This window comes from Desmodus rotundus, chromosome 5, assembly GCF_022682495.2.
Source record: "Desmodus rotundus isolate HL8 chromosome 5, HLdesRot8A.1, whole genome shotgun sequence".
Taxonomy (NCBI): domain Eukaryota; kingdom Metazoa; phylum Chordata; class Mammalia; order Chiroptera; family Phyllostomidae; genus Desmodus; species Desmodus rotundus.
The window spans coordinates 85351535-85359246 of NC_071391.1; the positions used below are offsets into that span (position 1 = coordinate 85351535).

General features: G+C 37.9%; 1 pseudogene; it reads left to right on the forward strand.

The window, feature by feature from the left end:
* Positions 1 to 411: 411 nt before the first annotated feature.
* Positions 412 to 4891, forward strand: LOC112314239 (NXPE family member 1 pseudogene; annotated as a pseudogene).
* The last annotated feature ends 2821 nt before the right edge of the window (positions 4892 to 7712 follow it).

Consider the following 7712-nt stretch of genomic DNA (forward strand, 5'->3'; position numbering starts at 1 on the left):
ATGAAAAGGAAATAGTATACCTGGGCTTTAAGCCTTTTCATATAAATATTAAACAGCAGTGAGCTTAAACAACAGAAGTAAACAAAAGTAAAAATAAAAGTAAACAAAACAAAAGTAAAAAATAAGCAAAACAAAACAAAACAAAAAGTAAAAAATGAGCAAATCAATGAACAAAACAAATGGATAAGTTTTCTGTCCAGCTCATCCACTTCATTTTAGGACCCTAGCTAAGTGTACCTCCATAGAAGACTCCTGGAATTGGACAGACTTTAAATCAGGGGTACATTTCCTCCAGTCACCTCATTGTCCAGATAAATATGATAGCATTCATTTGGCCAAATAATTGTCTTATACTATTGCTAAGGAGCATTGTTCATAACTGATACACTTTTTTTTTTTTTTTTTGCTATGATGACCAATGAAACACAAAGTTTAACAGGTAATCTTACACACTGCTGGTGGCAATATAAACTCTTATCTTGAGAATGTATTTGACAGTCAAGAATAATAAAAATGTTCATGTTTTTTGACTAATGTATTAGTAAATTCAACAATATATGTGCAATCGGGAGACTACTGGTAAAGATGATATAGGAGGTAAATATTGTGCTCACCTGCTCTTATGGTTACATAAAAATTACAACTAAATTATAGAACTATTACCTTTGAGAACCACCTGAACACCAGCTGAACAGAAGTCCTACAACTAAGTATATAAAGAAAAAAAACATGTCAAGAGTGGGAGGAAGGGTGGAGACATGAAATGGTCTGGTCCCACACCAATGTGTGGAAGTTAAAAAATTGGGAGGGATATCTTGGCTTGGAGGTGTCCTCTGAGGAGCAAGGGTGACCTAGCTCAGAGTACCAGTGCCGGGAAGAGGAGTCCCCACACCATCTGACTATGAAAATCAGCAGGGATTCCATCCAGGTGAAATGCAGGGCTTCTGTAGACCTAGGTGTCCTCTTGAAGAGCCTGTGCAGACTCACTTGCTCACAAACACTCAACCTAAACACCAGGAAAGGGATAGAAGTTTGAAAAGCACCAGGGACATGTGAGGAATAACTGGTAGTCTGGCTTCAGGATGAGGGGTGGAGGGGCAGCTTTCTCCCAGACAGACACATTGGCAGGCACCATTGCTCTTTTGTTCCAGCCAGTTAGCAGGTGCAGGTGGGCACCGTATCTGAGTATCCATCAACTTGGCTAACACAGTTCACCCCACCCTGGTGTCTCCCTGAGACCCTGCCTCATCAATCTGCAAACTAGCCTGAACCTCTTTCATTGACTATTCCTCACAAGTGGCTAGCCTCACCCATACTGCAGATTTTCTTAAAATTTCTCAAAGGTCTACAAACCCCAAATAAGCAGTTCCTGGACTCAGCATGCCCTGAACTGCTTACTAAGCAGCCTGTGGCACTAGTGCTAGTCATCCCAGTTCACAAAATAGTCTCTCCCAAGTGCTTCCAAGTTTAGCACAGGGAGCTACAAACCATGGATCACTTTATAGCTCCTTCCACATGGCCGAGGGCCAGGCACAGGCAGCAGCTTACCTGAGTCTGCACCAGAGCTCCTTCCAACAAGCCCCACAACCAACAAATCTAGTGGCCAGCTTTAGACCACATCAGAGCACAATCCAATTAGCTCCATAAATGACATATCCAAATGGTGGACTTGGCAGGTGCCAGAACCTTGCTAAAGTGAATCCCACTCCATGGACTCAGCCTCTGCACTACAGCTCATCTTCTGTAGTCATAGCCAGTCCACCCGAGGGTCAGTCTATCAACAGATGTGACAACAGCCATCAAATTTTAACTAGAACAGGAGGGCACACACAAGGGGCACCCCTGGAGCACTTGGTTCAGGTGACCAGGCAGATGGTGCCATGGGGTCCCACAGGACACCTGCTACATAAGGCCACCCTGCCAAGACTGGGAGACATAGCAGATCTACCTACCACTAAGAAACACAGACAGAGGCAATCAAAATGACAAAACAAAGAAACACATTCTAAATGAAAAGACACAATGGAATACTACTACGCAGCAGAAAGAAAGGAGCTCCTACCCTTCACAACAGCATGGATGGAACTGGAAAGCATTATGCTAAGTGAAACAAGCCAAGCAGTGAAAGGGACATACCATATGATCTCACCAATAAGTAGAACCTAATCAACAAAACAAACAAGCAAACAAAATATAACCAGAGACACTGAAATGAAGAACAAACTGACAGTTACCAGCGTGGAGAGGGGAGAGGGATAATAGGTGAAGGGCCATCAGGGAACATGTATAGAGGACACTCAGACAAAGCCAAAGGGGGTAGGTTCAAGGGTGGGGCAGGGGCACATGGTGGGATGAAAATGGAGACAACTGTACTTGAACAATAAAAAAAAGAAAGAAAAGAAAAATATGAAAAAACTTCAAGAAAAGAACTGAACAAAATAGAGGTGAGCAATCTACTGGAGACAGAGTTCAAAACACTGGTGATAGGATGCTCAAGGAACTTAGGAGAAAAATAGATAAACTCAGTGAGAACTTAAACTCAGTGAGAAATTCAACAAAGAGCTAGGAAACAAACAAACAGAAGCAGTCAGAAATGAAGAATACAATATCTGAAAAAAAAATACATTAAAGGGAACCAACAGGAGTTTATCCACACCAAACCAGTATTACATGAAAAGTTAAAGAGAAGTCTTTAAGAAGAAAAAAATCTTAATAATAAAATGGCAATAACTAAATAACCATTAATAATTATTTTAAATGTAAATAAATTAAATACTCTAATCAAAAGACATAGGATGGTTGAATGCATAAGAAAACAAGACCCATACACATCAGTATACAAGTGACCCAGTTCAGACTGAAAAACATACACAAACTGAAAGTAAATTGATGGAAAAAGATATTTCTTGCAAATGAAAATGGAAAAAAATATCGGACAAAATAGACTTCAACATAAAGGCTATAACAAAAGGCAAAGGAAGTCATTTCACATACAATCACAAAGATATGGAAGCAACCTTAGTGTCCATCAATAGATAATTGAATAACGAAGGTGTGGTACATACATACAATGGAATATTACTTGGCTAGGAAAATAATGAAATCTAACCATTTGCAACAACATGAATGATCCAGAGAATATTATGTTAAGTGAAATAGGTCAGACAGAAAATGACAAATATAATATGATTTCACTTATATGTAGAATCTAAAAAACAAAATAAACAATCAAAACAAAAGCAAATTCATTGATAAAGACCACAGACTTATGGTAACCAGATGACAGAGGGGTTAGGAGATTGGGTGAAAAAGGTAAAGGGATTAAGATGTACAAATCGGTACTTTAAAAATAATCATGGGAATGTAAAGTGGAAAGAATATAGTCAATAATATTGTAATAAGTATGCATAGGGCCAGGTGGGTGCTAGACTTATTGAGGGGGTCACTTCATACGTTATACAAATTTCTAACCACTATGCTGTACACCTGAAACTAATACAATATTGAATGTCAACTGTAATTGAAAAAAATTTTTAAGGAATTGTAAAAACAATATGGACTGGTACTTTCATTCCGAGGAATCCATCATCAAAAAGAAATGCCATAAATGAAGAGTTAGAAAATATTCAAGTGAGTTGTAAAATGGAAATAAGTAGATATAATCCAATAGAGTAATATTGTTGGTATACAAACCATTTTACATACCCTAGATAGAATATTATAAAACCATTAAAAATAATGATCATGAAAACTATGTAACAATATTAAAATGTTGATGATATAGGGTATTAACTCCAAAATTGTATTAGAACTATGTTTTAGTATGATTACAACTAGATACTATACACATGGAAAGAAAAAGAAAGCATATTTATGATAAAAAATAACATTAAAGACAGCAGAGCTTATGTAAGATCAAAATTTTTAAAAATTGCTGTTTTCCACATTGTCTATAGTATGGCTATGAATTTTATAAACAAAAAATAAGTCAAGTGAGGGGATGGCAAAGGTAAATACCTCAAATTCAATTTTGAAATAAGATGTACTTATTTTTTATAGTTAATTTTTAAGCCAATGACTTCTAACTGAAAACTAGTTATAATTCAGTTTTGATATATGATTATATCACAATGATATGTGTGTAAACTAAACAATAATAATTTATATTGAAAAAGAAGCCATATTGTTTGCTAATAATATAGCTCTTTTCCATCAATACTTCAGTCTTGTTCAGGTTGAGAACCCCTATCACCCTGAATGAATGGAACACCTTCAGAACCACCTTAAAGCACCACTGGATCCAGCAGTTTCACCAGCAGAGACTGAGCTGAGAATACAGGGAATCATGTCCCACCTAGACCCTTCACCCACATGACCACCACCTCTAGTGCCGCACATAACAGAGCCACCGTTCTCAGCCTTCTAGACACTCACTGCAGGGGGATCAGCTAGACACCCTGCTGGAGGTGCAGGACTACTTGGGATGCAAGAAGGAAGATGGCAGAAATTTCCTGAGAGTCAGGGTGTCCTCCCCAACCCTGAAGGCAGGAGCTTCAGGAAAGGTGACAGACTTCAACAATGGCTCCTCCCTTGTCAGCTTTGCACTGTCCTTGGAGGGCCACGTCTCTGTCTCACCTGCTCCATGCTTGTGAAGTGGTGTCAGCTCACTGGAGAACAAGGAACTAAGACTATGACAGGGTGACCTTCATGGGCTAATTTTCCAGTGGCATCTGAATCCAGGTTTTCTCTGAATGTAGCCTGACCCTAACCTCAGATGCTGAAATGTTCAAGTACCTCCACAGGTACTGTGTGCAGCCCTGACCCATGTGACCAGCAGGAATAAAAACATTCCTATCTTAGGGAGGAAGAACAGAGTCTTTTTCACAGGTAAACAGGGCTTCAAATACAATAATTGATTCAAAGAGGTAAACTTGGTTAGACCAACTCTACCTGGCAACTTTTACTAATAAAACTTCCTTATTATGTCAATGAATATTGACTAGGTTTAATTAGATCTATTGCTCAGAGTCAGTTCAACTGGTAGTAAAACCACAGGACCCAATACTGTTCACCTTTACTACTGTGGTTTTATTCATTCTGACTATTTGCTAAAAGGAATATGACCAATGATGTGTTTTATATATACCTGTAGTTCTCCATGATTTGTAGTATTTATACTTACAGATTCAGTAATTTTGTATAGACCAGCATTTCCTACAATGTATTCCATGGAATACTAATCCTACAGAGTGTTAATAGATGCTATGTAAATAAAAAGAGGGTGGTGGTGAATGGCAGCATTATGTAGTCTCCTTTACCCTTCACAGCAAATGAATCACCGAATCCTATGAATTGTACCCTTCCTCCAAATATCTGCCAAACCCAGCCATTTTACTTACTGCTGTTGCCTCTGTCCTTGTATAAACCATCATATGTCTCAATTATGTTATTACAACCATCCCCAGAGCTAGTTTTCTTGCCTAGAGTCTTGTTTTCTTTGGTCTATTCTCCACACTGCACACAGACCAATGTTTCTAACACAGATCACTTTTTACTTTTCCTTGCTTAAAATGCTTAATATAACCCCCTTACTCTGAGGATGAAATCCAAACTCTTTAATATGTTTACAAGGACTTTCCAAGCTGTGTAGCCTTTTGTCTCATTTTTATGCTGCCTTGCGCTCTGCTAGTCAAACTGAACTTTTATTTCATAAATGGCCCATGTTTTCTCTCAACTCTGGCATTTCCCATGCTTGGCTTTAGAGATCATTTCCTCCACATCTTGGTAAAGGGCTACCCCTTATTCTTCCACTGCATTCTGTTCTTTCACAATCATAACACTTATTACACTATTAACTTTTCAATATATTTTTATATCTTTTGCTAAACTGTAAGCTCTGTGAGGTAATAACTGTAATTTTGGCCATTCTGTCATTTAATTTATAAATAGTGTTAGCACATTCTTTATTTCAGATAGAGCTCTAGGTATTTGAAATTCAACATTGTAGTGGAATAGAAAGACAACAAACCATAAACAAATAGATTTGTAACAGAATCATCAAAATAAGGGATTTGCATGTGATGGTGGATGCTATTTTAAAAAGAGGTCAGGTAAGGCCTGCTTTGGGCAGCAATCTGAGAATGGGTCACTTGAACAGCAACCTGAATGAAGTGAGGAAGTGAGCCATGTGAATTCTGGGGGAAATACAATTCCCAAGAGAGAGAAGGACCTGAGGCAATAGCATGCTGGAATGTTCCAGGAATCCAGGGGAACCAATGAGGATGGAATGCAGTGAGTGAGGCAGAGAGGAAGTTAGGTGGGTAGGCAGTACCTTTGGGGCCATCTACGTATGATAGGAAGCCCCTGATAGCCACCACTTTCTCCCACAGACCAAGCACAATGCTTAATACCGAGGATGTTCTCAGTAAATGTTTGGTGAAAAAATATATTTGTTGGTATATAGTTCTTTGTATTAACTTCTTACAATCCTTTGTATTTCTGTGGTATCAGCTGCAATCTCTCCTCTTTCATTTCTGATTGTGTTTATTTCAGCCATCTCTCTGTTTTTCTTGATAAGTCTGCTTAATGGTTTATCCATTTTGTTTACCTTTTCATAGAACAAGCTCCTGGATTTATGATCCTTAGAATTGTATTTTTAGTCTCTAAGTTGTTTAATTCTGGTCTGATGTTGGTTATTTACTTCCTTCTACTTGTTCTGGGCTGTCTTTCTTGTTCTTCAAGTTCTTGTATGCGTAGGGTTAGGTTGTTCATTTGAAATGTTTCTATTTTTTTAGGTAGGCTTGTATCACTGTAAACTTCCCTCTCAGGACTGCCTTTGCTGTGTCCCATAGGTTTTGGGTTGTTGTGAGTTCATTTTCATTTGTTTCCAGAAACTTTTTGATTTCTTCCTTGATCTCATTTTTGACCCATTCATTGTTTAGTAGCATGCTGTTCAATCTCCATGACTTGGAGTGTTTTTGAGTTTTTTCCTTGAGGTTGGTTTCTAGTTTCATTCCCTTGTGGTCAGAGAAAATGTTTGATATGATTTCAATTTTCTTGAATTTGTTGAGGCTTTTTTGGTGTCCTATCATGTGTTCTATTTTTGAACATATTCCATGTGTATTTGAGAAGAATGTGTATTTTGCTTCTTTGGGATGAATGGCTCTGTATACATCAGTTAAGTCCATTGGATCTAGGACCCTTGTTCAATGCCACAATCTCTTTCTTGATACTTTGTGTGGAGGATGTATCCATTTTTGATAGTGGGGTGTTGAAATCCCCTACTATAATTGTGTTGCTGTCAATATATTTCTTGAAATCTTCCAAGATTTTCTTTATGTATTTGGGTGCTTCTATGTTGGGAGCATATATATTTACAATGTTTATGTCTTCTTGGTGGATTCTTCCATTGAGTATTATGAAGTGACCTTCTGAGTCTCTTTTTATGCCCCCCTTTTTATTTTGAAGTCTATTTTTTTCTGATATGTGTATTGCTACCCCTGCTTTTTTATTTTTCCTGTCCATTTGCTTGGAAAATTTGTTTCCAGCCCTTCACTTTCAGTCTGTGTATGTCTTCTGTCCTGAGGTGGGTCTCTTGTAGTCAGCATATGTGTGGGTCATGTTTTCTTATCCATTCAACTATTCTATGTCTTTTGATTGGAGCACGTAATCTGTTTATGTTTAAGGTTATTATTGATAGGTACTCATTCACT